Source organism: Solanum pennellii, chromosome 7 (genome assembly GCF_001406875.1).
Source record: "Solanum pennellii chromosome 7, SPENNV200".
Lineage (NCBI taxonomy): Eukaryota > Viridiplantae > Streptophyta > Magnoliopsida > Solanales > Solanaceae > Solanum > Solanum pennellii.
In genome coordinates, this window is record NC_028643.1 from 6,326,157 (window position 1) to 6,340,030 (window position 13,874).

The following is a 13,874-nucleotide window of genomic DNA, read 5'->3' on the forward strand; positions in this document are numbered from 1 at the left end:
CAACTTGCCAAGACATATCATACAAGTTTCACCAAAACTCTTGTCACCATTCAATGGCTCTACTTTCACCTTCTCAAGCCCTTCAATAGCATCCTTTGATGTTGGAATTACAGGCATAAACACACGTGTTTCTTCCAAGGTCATCAAATCCATCGCGACTTGTTCTTCTATTAACCCTAGCTCATCCTCATTAGCTTCCTCGTGGTCATGATCTTGATAAATATTTGCAATTGTCTGAGGAATACGATGGGCTATGTCAATGATGATTGAGATATTCTTAGATGTATCATTTTCTTGAACAATCAACAAGGCCTTATCCTTAATGTCTTGAACCATTTCTTGTTGATACATGAGGGGAACATATAAAGATTCAACCATTTGATTGAACTTAGAGGACCATGTTTCATGTTCTTCTATGTCAAAACACAATCTTCTCGTGTTTTCATAGATGAAATATGTTCGATCATAAAACCTCCAATTACCATCCTGTGTGAAATAGTAATTAAGATACACTTTTCGAATTCCACATAGAATGAAAAGTTTACCCTTTGACAAATTTTGATCATCATTCTCTGGGAGGTCCTTTTGATGTTCAATTGTGCAACAATAAGGATTCCTAACCATCGTATGATTCAAGTTAGAAGAGCTAGACTTAGTGAATTTATGGGGGAAAGGAAGCAAAGAGTGAGCAATGTTTAGATGAAAAAGACATTATATAGATGTATATATTTATATAATGAATCAAGGAATCTATAAATCAAATCTAATTATAAGGGAAACATGGAAATAACATTAATTTTCTAATTTTTGGTATGTTGACTGTAAAGTCATAGTATGATAAGTGGTAAATTGTATTAAATAAAACTTTCATTTTTCTCTCAAAATTTAATCAAGGCAAAAAGAGGGAAAATGTATTAATTGTGGAAATATAGACAAAATCTGTCAAGATTTTACTTTGAATTTTTTTTTTGTGACGTGCAAACAAATTTAAATAGCTAAAACATGTTGTTGGAAACTCAATATATAAATGTATAACTTAAATGATCCCTTAAAGTTTAGGAGTATGCATCTACGTTTTTATTCTTAAAAATATCATAGTTTGTTTACTTACTAAACATTATGTATGCTACATGTCACTAAGTTCGCTAACATATAATGGAAGTATTACTGCAACAAATTCGATTATCAGGGATAAATAATTTCGTCATTTATAAATCATATTTTGTCACTAAAAATCTTGTGAGACGAAAAATAATTCGTCAATTAGTCGTCACTAAATGAGTGTGTCTAAAAGTAAACAAAGACGATTTAGTGCTTTGTCGCTAAAAGTATTATATTAACTACAAAGAGAAAAATCGTTCCCAAATGCTTAAACATTTGTGACAATTTTATTTGCCATATAATTATGTTTATTTTTAGTTAGTAGTATGTTTTGTCATTAAAATGTTATCACTACCGACAAAATTATATCGTCGCTAATTATTTTACTTCAATCAGTGACGACGTCAATTATCTCTAAAGTTATATGTATTTCGTAGTTGAACAAAATCTAATTTTGTCACTAATGACTATATTTTATATATACAAAAAATTATCTTTTTTTAACCCCTCCTTAGTAGGGCCCACATTATGCTTTGTTGGGGACTCGAACTCACAACCTTCAGGTTGAAAGTGAGAAGTTCTTACCATCTGATCAACTCTCTCTTATGTAGAGCCATCAATATGGGCTAGGACTGTTGGGTCGGCCTGGCCTAATCCGGAATTTAATTGGGCTGGGCTACGATTTTTGAAACTCATATGAGAAAAGGTTTTTTTAGCCTGACCTGAATAAGTCTGATGATTTGTGGGGCTTGAGAAATATCGGTAGGGCCGGTGCGTAGGCCAATAAAAATTGATTAAAAAATATAATATAATATTAAAATTAAAAATTAAAGATAGTCCAAACTCAAAACAATTAGGTTAATATTTCTATTTAGATAATTTATACGTTTACTTAAAAAAAACTTAATAAATATTATAAAGATAATTTTATTTGTGAATTTGATTAAAAAGTAGTTAAATTAACATCATGCTATATTGTTTTGTCGATATTTATGATAATATTTTTAAATTACAATTTATAATTTAATTTAATAATTCTAAAAATAATATAATTTTTTTAAAAAAAAGTGAACTGGACCGGCAAGCGAGTAGCCCACATACTTGTGGGTTGGGCCGGCCATTTTCTGGTCCACACCAAAAATGGGCTAGCCCCGCCTGGCCCGTGAAATTTTGAAGTCTGTGTTGGTCAGCCCGGATGGGGTGGCCTAGCCCATATTGACATCTCTACTCTTATGTCACATTTTGATTTTATTTTTAACTTCATTCACTTCTTTCACATCAAACTTCGATATATTTAACATATTATATGATTATTAATACATTTAAGTAAATGCATGAAATTTACCGCCCACGTCTGTGGAATTGTTGCTCTACCTACCTGTGGAATTACTATTAAATATGTAATTATTTTTAAATAGAAGCAAATAGATTGACTTAGTCTATGAAGTTCACCAATCAGAAATCAGTAGACACACACAAAAATTACACCAATACTTGAGAAATTATTTTTTCTATCGTCTTTATCGACAAATGTATATGAAATTAAAAAAAAGTATTAAACCAACAAATAGTAGCAATCTAGTGGTAGAACCACATACTACTCACGGTACTTATAACCTAGATTGTAGTTTTCAAATGATGCATTTTATAATCACATTAGTTAAGAAAATTGATGAATTGAATTTTTTCATTTTTACAGAATCCATTGAATTCGTTGGATTTAATATTTTCCCTCGCCAATGAACGAATGGTCTTTGTCTATTTTTTATGAAGCACTTGTATTATTCTTTTTGTAAGTTGTCACTTGTGATTATGAACAACTGTAGCCAAAAAAATTGAATTTCGCTATGAATTTTTTTCGTAGCAAATAGTTGAAATATTCACTACAAATTTTAAGTCGTCGCTATTTAACACCTTACATATTTTGTGATAATTTTTTTGTTATCACTAAATCACACAATGATTAGAGTCAATAAAATCAATGTCACCAATTATTTATATTATTAGCGACGAAAATAAATGTCATAATTAAATGTAAAAATTATAATATTTAACTGCGAACTATAATTTGTCGATACTGTAGCAAAATATTTTTTTAAATGAAATTTTTTTGTGTCCAAAAATTAAATTTTATGACGAAAAATAATCTGGCATGAATTAGATACACTATTAGTGACGAAATAATGTGCCACCAATAACTTTAAATTTGTGACTAACACTATTTAACAAATGACGCCAATAAATTTTTTAGTAGGAAATTTTAATTGACAAAACTTTTCTACGAATTTTAATGTTTGATCACTAAAAGTATGTATCTCATATATTTAAGTACGAAAAATAAATTTAGTCACTAAAGCGAATAATTAGCGACGAGTTTTATGTTGTAGCTAATAATTTCAAATCTATATGTCATATTTTTACTTACCAGTATTCATGAGCTACACAAATATCCATATTTAGCATTTATTTTATAGTACTTATTTGCCACGATATCCAAAATACACCTTAGACGTGACATATAGAAAAGGATCTCATGAGGCCCTAAACAAACCACTTGACATAAGAATGACACTATGAATATCAAATAAAGAGATTCCAATATAAGAATGAAATAAAATTCTAAGAACTCTTTCATCTCATAATTAAGGAAATACCAAGAGAGTACATGACTAAAATAATGCGAAAATCAACTATGTCTATCAAAGCCTCTACTTAGGGTGTGCATCGGTCGATTCGGTACGGTCTTATGTATTATCGGTTCGATTTATCAGTTTTTGATTTTTAAATATGGTAACCCGATAACAAATCAATAAGATATTCTTTATCGATTTTTGGTTTATCGATTTTTGATAGTTATCGATTCGGTTTCCGGTTTATCCAATAAGAAAATATCCATAAAATATTATATGACTTCTTACTTATCTAATTATAATACGAAGGTTAGAATTACATTTCACCGCCAAAACATAGTATGAGATTTTTTATGTTAATTAAATTACGGACCTTTAGAAACTTGCAAATGCTACAACCTACAATTACAAACTAAAACTAAAATCAAATAGTCCAACAAGAGAAAAACTAAAATCAAAAGCTACAATTGCAAACTCTTACATTAGTTTTAAGGTTTTTAGTAAACAATAAAAACTAGTCAAGCGGCCCAGTGTGAAGTGGATAGTGTACTAATAATTTGATATAATTATAGTGTCTAGTGATATATTATATTATTAATATTTAATTATTAGGGAGGGTAAAATAGTAAATTATTACCATCTTATTGGGTTATCGATTTACCCAATAATCCAACAGTAAAACCCGATACCGAACCAATAACCCAATAACTTTTTTATAAACCCATTAAAAATCCAATAACGCAATTACCCAATAATAACAACCCAATAACATTTTTCTCGGTTCGATTTATCGGTCGGTCCGGTTTTTGCACACCCCTAGCCTCCACTATAATACATATGGTTAGGATAAACCCCTAAAATGACCATGATTGTCACGCCCCGAGCCTACACCCTAGGCGGGACCGACACTCGAAGACCATCGCAGGCCCCCAAGCGAACCCCTATCCTGACTACTTAAATCAGCGGAAGACAAAATCTAAACTTTGACACGAGTAAAACATAAAAAAAAGGAAATACGCATGTCATAACTTTGGCCAAAATGGCACTTGAGTCTTAATAACTGAAAACAACTCCTACTGAAATACTTTATTCTATGAAGCCTCTAAACTGTCTAGAGAGAAATGTTGGGACAGACCCCACAACATCCTAAAATCTAAGCTAATATAGAAATGAAAAGGATGTCCTCCAGAACGCAAGGAGGCTCACCACAAACTCTGAAGCTCAATCTGAAATCAACAAAGCGTTGCGTGCTGATCCTGGGTACCTGCGTGTGCATTATGAAACGGTGCAAAACAACTAGCATCAGTACATTGAATGTACAAGTATGCGAGTTGGAAAGCTAAACAACGACTTAAGCTTGAGGGGATTAGATGAAGTTACCTTGGCTCTACTCAACTCAAGAGTATACTTAACTCAAATGATATACATAGCAGTTTAAATCACATGCAAGATGTGTGTGTGTGTTTATATATATATATATATATATATATATATATAACTCATAAAACAGTGAAGACAATTTAGTTTGTTAAAGAAATGCAATAAGAAACTCAATTTTACTTATATAAGAAAGTAATATCGCCTCTATGGGAGTTTCTCTAACCGACACCATCACTATGAGCCCAAGTGATGATACAACGTCTTACCTCACGTTGTAAGAGGACCATCCTACACCTTGCCATCGGTATAGGACCTTACTCAACTTAGTGGATCCACTAGCTCTCCTTACGTGATCATCTCAAAAGTATGACACGTCAATTCTCATGTTGGCTACATGGTTTACATGGAGACTTAAGTTAATATTAACTCTCATATCCACATCGGTACTCAATAATACTCCAAAAAATGTACTTTAGCTCATACTTTTAATAAAACTTCCTTCCTTTGGGTTGAGATAATTTACTGAACTCAATGTTCCCCTTTTAGTTCAAAACTCTTTTGGAACTTCTAGTTCCCCTCTTTACTCAAATGTGAAACATTTGTAAAGCTCTATGGTATACTTAGTTACCTTATATCTTTTTCAGAATTGAACTCAACTCTTGCTCTTTTTTTAATTTGAAAGTTTAACTCTTAGGGAATACTTAGTTCCCTTATAGCTTTTGAGATATGAAGTCAACTCTTTACTTTACTTAACTTGAAACTTTAACTCTATGGGAATACTTAGTTCCCTTATAGCTTTTGAGATATGAACTCAACTCTTTACTTGACTTAATTTGAAACTTTAACTCTTAGGGAATACTTAGTTCCCTCATAGCTTTTGAGATATGAACTCAATTCTTTACTTCACTTAACTTGAAACTTTAACTCTTAGGGAATACTTAGTTCCCTTATAGCTTTTGATAAATGAACTCAAACTCTTTACTTGACTTGAACTTTAAGTCTTTAAAACAAAGTGAAAACATTTATGAAAGACTTTACCTTTTCTTGCTTCTTAACTTCTAGACTTGGCTCTTAACCTCTTTGACTTTGACCTTACTTTCCTTGAATTGAATTATGGATTCAAGGATCATGATATAATGTTTATGGATGATTTCATGATGTTTAGATGTACCTTAGAGTGTTGTAAAAAACTAGGAATGAGGGGTACATCACTTAGGAACTAGTACGAAAAGATAGGGAAAGAACGGGGTCTCCAGGGGGTCCTGACGCTCTGAAAGGCACGGAGAGCCATAGCCTAACGCACAGAGGCTGCCTCAGGAGCTCTGAGAGGCGGTCCAGAGCCTGACGGACGAACTTTAGCCTGAGGGGCTTTGGAGGCGCGGCGCCCCAGCGTTCCTCCAACGGGTTTTTCGACTTTCTTCTTTGCTTTTTCATCTCTAAACCTTTCCAAACTCCCATAGATCCCACAACTAACACTTAGGATCTCTAATTAACTTATTACCCAATGATTTAGACCCAAAAACAGTCCTAAAACATGGATTACAACTAACAGCGATCAACAACAATCCAAACAACAAGAACGTCAAACGTTCTTTCAAGATTCTAACCTCTAATATGAGTTAATTCATGAACTTGACTGAATTGAATGAAATTGGTGTTGGGTGAAGTAACCCAACACAAAATATCCCACATACCTTGTTCGGAATCACCCTCGATGAAAATCCACGAAGCTAAACTTGGTGTTCTCGCGTCTTCTTCATCCTTCTCCTCTTTTCTTCTTGCTTTAAAAACCCTAGTCTATTTTTCTAAGTGTGTAAACTGAATGCGATCAGTTTAGACCCCAACATATTAATCCAAAACAAAATAATTAATTGACTTAAGGAAAATACCAAAATACCCTTACTGCATCCGGTATTGGAATTTTCCCTGCTCAATAGCCCATCTTCTGAGGTCATATCTCACTCATACGACCTTGGAAATTCGTACACTTGACGTCGTTGGAAAGATCTTTCAACGATATTTCCATCCATATAAATAACTCACCCAAAATTTTCCTGAGATGGAAGTTATGATCGTTTGGAAATGGCCAAAACCTACTTTGAAATTTGGAAGTTTTCCAGATTTTACCATTTTTTGTCCAAATTTGTTTCTCCTTGCTTTTCTTAGCTAATTTTTGTTTGTCAAGAATACGAGATGTTACAATATCTCCCCCTTGGAGACATTTGTCCTTGAATGAGAATTGTCTCTCTAAGCTAAAGGATAGAAATTTCATTTCGGCACTCAACGACTCAAAGCAACTAATACATGCTAATACATAACCTCATAAAGTGTTAAGAAGAGAGTTTATTACCTTGATTTTCTCCTCTCCAGATTCAAAGAGATGTGGATATCTCTTCTTCATATCCTCCTCTGCTTCCCAAGTCGCTTCTTCAACAAATTAGTTCCTCCAAAGGACCTTGACTGAAGCGACTTCTTTTGTCCTCAACTTGTGAACCTGCTAATCCAAAATCTGAACTGGAACTTCTTCATAGGATAAGTTATTATTAATCCTAACATTCTCTGTTAGTACTACCAATGAAGGATCACCCAAGCACTTTTTCAACATTGAAATATGAAATACCGGGTGAATCGCTTCTAACTCTTAGGGTAGCTCCAACTTATAAGCCACATTGCCCACTCTTTTTGAGATTCTATAAGGTCCAACATACCGGGGAATAAGTTTCCCCTTTCTACCGAACCTCATAACTCCTTTCATAGGTGAAACCTATAGCTACACCCAATCATCAACTTCAAACTCTAATGGCCTTCTTCTAACGTCTGTGTAGGACTTTTGGCAACTCTGCGTTGTTTTCAACCTTTCTTAAATCACTATCACCTTATCCATAGATTGGTGAACTAAATATGGTCCTATCAACTAAATTTGCACCTTATCCCATAGAGAGCTTCATATGGAGTCATTTGGATGCTCGAATGATAACTTTTGTTGTAAGCGAACTCGATGAGAGGTAGGTGATCATCCCAATTTCCTTTGAAGTCGATCACACAAGCTCTAAGCATATCTTACAAGGTATGGATAGGATGATACTATTGTCCACTGTCTGAGGATGCAAAGCAATACTCAAATTCACCTTTGAACCCAAACCTTTCTGAAAAGATTTCCAGAATGTGCAGTAAATTCTGCGCCCCTGTCTGAAATAATTGAGATCGGAACTCCATGAAGTCATACCACTTCCTGAAGGTACAACTTAGCATAATCCTCAGCCGAATAGAGAGTCTTGACCGGCAAGAAATGGGCTGACTTTGTCATTCTGTCGACAATCACCCAAATGGAATCATGTTGCCTTCGCGATATTGGCAAGCCTGTGATGAAGTTCATATTAATCATCTCCCACTTCCATTCCGGAAGTTCTATATTCTGAGCTAAACCTCCTAGCCTTTGGTGTTCTACCTTCACTTGCTGACAATTTGAACACTTGGAAATAAATTCAACAATATCTTTCTTCATGCCTTTCCACCAATACACCTCTCTCAAATCACGGTACATTTTGGTGGAACCTGGATTAATGGAATATCTGGAGCTATTAGCCTCCTCCAAGATCCTCTCTTGAAGTCCATCCACCTTAAGTACACATAATCTTCCTTGGTATTTCATCACCCCATATCGCCCTTGTTCGAAAGCCAATACTCTTTGGCTATGGACACTTGCACTCAAATCAAGTAGAATGGGGTCTTGGTATTGCTTCTCTTTCACTTTTGACACCAAGGATGATTCGGCCCCATTGGTTACCACTAAGCCTCCTTCTGTGAGTCCATAAGTCTGACTCCCAAACCTGCAAGTCGGTGCACATCTTGTGCTAACTCCCTCTTTTATTCTTCGGCATGAGAAGTACTTCCCATGGACAACCTGCTTAAGACATCAACAACCACATTAGCCTTACATGGGTGGTAAAGAATACTCATGTCATAATCCTTGAGTAATTCCAACCACCTTCTCTATCTGAGGTTAAGCTCTTTCTGAGTAAACACATATTGGAGGCTCTTGTGATCAGCGAATATATCAACATGAACACCATATAAATAATGACGTCATATCTTCAATGCAAATACTACTGCAGCCAATTCTAAATCATGAGTTGGATAATTCTTCTCATGTACTTTCAACAGTCTGGAAGCATAAGCTATGACCTTGCCATTCTGCATTAACACACAGCCCAAGCCAACTCTTGATGCATCAAAATACACCATAAAGCCTTGAGTACCCTTTGGTAAGGTCAAAACCAGAGCGGTAGTCATTCGCTTTTTCAACTCCTGAAAGCTTTTCTCACAAGCTTCAGACCATTGAAACATGACTTTTTTCTGAGTTAACTTGGTCAAAGGAGAAGAGATAGATGAGAATCCTTTAAGAAATCTTCTATAATACCCAACCAAACCCAAGAAACTCCTTATATCTTCCGGAGATGTGGGTCTAGGCCAACTCTGAACTTCTTCTATCTTCTGAGTGTCAACTTTAATACCTTTACCAGAAATAATGTGACCTAGGAACGCCAAAGATTTAAGACAAAAATCGCACTTGGAGAACTTGGCATATAACTTCTTATCTCTCAAAGTCTTAAGAACAACCCTTAGATGACTAGCATGATCTTCTTCTTATCTCTCAAAGTCATAAGAACAACCCTTAGATGACTAGCATGATCTTCTTCATTCCTAGAATAAATCAGTGTGTCATCAATGAAGATGATGACATAAATCTAAATAAGGTTTGAAGACTCTGTTCATAAGATCCATGAACGCTGCAGGTACATTAGTCAAACCAAAGGACATAACCAGAAATTCATAATACCCATACCTTGAAAGTTGTCTTGGGAATATCACTTTCCTTAACCTTCAACTGATGATAGCCTAATCTGAGGTCAATCTTGGAAAAGCAAAAAGCTCCCTAAAGTTGATCAAAGAGGTCATCTATCCGTGGAAGAGGATATTTATTCTTGATGATCACCTTATATAACTGACGGTAATCTATACACATCCGAAGGGACCCATCCTTCTTTCTAACGAAAAATACAGGAGCGCCCCAAGGTGAGACACTTGATCGAATAAAGCCTTTATCTAACAGATCTTTCAACTGCTCTTTTAACTCTGCTGGTGCCATTCTGTATGAAGAAATAGAGATAGGATGAGTATCTGGGATGACATCTATGCCGAAGTCTGTCTCTCTTTCAGGAGAGACTCCGGGTAGATCATTAGGAAAGACTTTTGGAAACTCACTAACTATAGGAACTGACTGAAGGGAAGGTACCTCAACGTTATATATATATATATATATATATATATATATATATACACACACACACACACACACACACACACATCTTGCATGTGATTTAGACTGCTTTACATGTATATCATTTGAGTTAAATATACTCTTGAGTTGAGCAGAGCCAAGGTAAGTTCATCTAATCCCCTCGAGCTTAAGTTGTTGTTTATCTCTCCAGGTCACATACTCGTACATTTAATGTACTGATGCCAGTTGGCCTACATCGTTTCATGAGCAGACGCAGGTACCCAGGATCAGCACGCAGCGCTTCGTTGATTCCAGATTGAGCTTCAGAGTTTGTGGTGAGCCTCCTTGCATTCTGGAGGACATCCTTTTCATTTCTATATTAACATAGCTTTTAGGATGTTGTGGGGTCTATCCCAACATCCCTCTCTAGACAGTTTAGAGGCTTCGAAGACTAAAATATTTCAGTTGGAGTTGTTTTCAGTTATTGAGACTCAAGTGCCATTATGTCCAAATTTATGACATGACCTATTTCCATTTTATTATGTTTTACTTCTGTAAAGTTGAGGTTTTGTCTTCCGTTGATTTAAGTAGTCAGGCCAGGGGTTCATTTGAGGGCCAGCAATGGTCTTCGAGTGCCGATCCCACCCAGGATGTAGGCTCGGGGCTTGATAAACTTGTTATCAGAGCACAGAGTTCAAGAGTCCTAAGGAGTCTATGAATCGTANCGGGGCTGGATAAACTTGTTATCAGAGCACAGAGTTCAAGAGTCCTAGGGAGTCTATGAATCCTATCAATAGAGTCTTAGTCATCGGTGTGAAGCGCGCCATATCTATGATTAGGAGGCTGCGATATTTAGGAATGTTTCACTCTTTTCATATTATTTCATGCGAAGAGTTTAGCTCTAAAAGTCTGTCTCTAATTCGTGCTTACACATATTTTCGAATCATCATGCCTCCAAGAAGAGCATTCAGAGGTCGACCACGAAGAAATATTGAGGAACAAGAGGTTCCAAATGCACCAGAGGTGCAACCCCAAAGAAGGTTACCAATGACATATTTTGGGGAAGCAATTCGGATGCTAAATCAGGTTGTGACCAACCAGGTTGGGAAACAGAGAGCAGCTCGACAAGAAGGAGTTGATAGGTGACATGGATATATCCATGTTGATAGTATACGTTTAAAAATTTGAAGAAGAGAAGGTGAAGGATAGAGAGGAGTACTGAAACAAGAAGGCGAAGAATGGGAAATGAGTCTGGCCAACAGAAAGGTGGTTCGAGCCGACCACAATTCCAGAAATCAAAGGGGCATGCACCATCATCTACTAGTGCACCTGCGCCCAGAAACAGAGGTGATTATAGTGGTCGTAACTCACAACACTCTGATGCTAGACCGGCCCAATCTCAAGGTAGTGTGGCACAAAGGGGTAATGGGAGTTTCTTGTGTCTTACATGTGGTAGAATCCACCCCGGCAAGTGTCGTGATGGCCATACAGGTTGTTTCAAGTGTGGTCAAGAGGGTCACTTCATGAGAGGATGTCCTAATAATAAGCAAGGTGGTTTGAATCCGGGAAACGGAGACCAATCTTCATCTGTTGCTCCACAACACAGCTTTGCACCCAGAGGAGCTACTTCTAGTATCGGCGGAGGGGCAAATCGCCTCTATGCATACACTAGCCGCCAAGAGCAAGAGAACTCTCTAGATGTTGTCACGGGTATGATCAAAGTCTTTACTTTTGATTTTTATGCTTTATTAGACCCAGGAGAAAATTTATCCTTTGTAACTCTTTATGTTGTAAATCAGTTTGAAATTCTCCCTGAAAAGCTTTGTGAACCTTTTTGTGTTTCTACACCTGTTGGGGAGTTATTCTAGCGGAAAGAGTCTATCGTGATTGTCGTGTCTTCATCAATAACAAGAGTACCATGACTGATTTAATATAGTTAGACATGGTGGAATTTGATGTCATTCTACGTATAGACTGTCTCCATGCTTGTTATGCATCAATAGATTGTAGTTTTTGAGTTGTCTAATTCCAGAGTCTAAATGAGCCAGTCATAGAGTGGGCTAGTAGTTCCACAATGTCTAAGGGTCGCTTCATTTCATACCTTAAGGAGANTCTAATTCCAGAGTCTAAATGAGTCGGTCATAGAGTGGGCTAGTAGTTCCACAATGTCTAAGGGTCGCTTCATTTCATACCTTAAGGAGAGGAAGTTAGTTTCTAAGGGATGTATCTATCACTTAGTCCGAGTTAATGACTCAATTGTTCATAAAACAGTGAAAACAACTTAGTTTGTTAAAGGAAATGCAATAACAAACTCAAAATTTTACTTATATAAGAAAGTGATATCGCCTCTATGGAATTTCTCTAGTCGACAACCATCACTATGAGCCTAAGTGATGATACAACGTCTTACCTCACCTTTCAAGAGGACCATCCTACACCATGCCATCGGTATAAGACCTTACTCAACTTAGTGGATCCACTAGCTCTCTTTATGTGATCATTTATAAAGTATGACATGTCAATTACCATGTTGGCTACATGGTTTACATGGAGACTTAAGTTAATATGAACTCTCATCTCCACATCGGTGCTCAATACTACTCCCAAAAATTTACTTTAAGATCATACTTTTAATAAGACTTCCTTCCTTTGGGTTGAGATAATGTACTGAACCCATTAGATTTAAAAAGCTCCTTTTGGAATCAATGTTCCCCTTTAGTTCAAAACTCTTTCGGAACTTGTAGGTTCCCCTCTTTACTCAAATGTGAAACATTTGTAAAACCTCTAGGGAATACTTAGTTACCTTGTATCTTTTTGAGAAATGAGAATTGAACTCTTGCTTTACTTAACTTGAAACTTTAACTCTTAGGGAATACTTAGCTCCCTTATACCTTTTGAGAAATGAACTCAACTCTTGCTCTTTGCTTAACTTGAAACTTTAACTCTTAGGGAATACTTAGTTCCTTATAGCTTTTGAGAAATGAACTCACTTGAAATAAAGTCAAAACATTTGTGAAAGACTTTAGAAGACTTTACCTTGTCTTGCTTCTTAACTTCTACACTTGGCTCTAAACCTCTTTGACTTTGACCTTACTTTCCTTGAATTGAATTATGGATTCAAGGATCATGATCTCATGTTTTTGGATGATTTCCTGATGTTTAAATGTACCTTAGAGTGTTGGAAACAACTAGGAATGAGGGGTACATCACTTAGGAACTAGTACGAAAAGATAGGAAAGAATGGGGTCTCGAGGGGGTCCTGGCGCTCTGAGAGGCGCGGAAAGCCATAGCCTAATGGACAGAGGCTGTCCTCAGGTGCTCTGAGAGGCGCGGCAAGCCAAAGCTTGACGGACAGACTCTCTCCAGAGGGGCTTTGGAGGTGCAGCGGCCCAGCATTCCCCCAACGGGTTTTCCGACTTTCTTCTCTGTTTTCATCTCTAAACCTTCCCAAACTCCCATGGATCCCACCCCAAACACTTAGG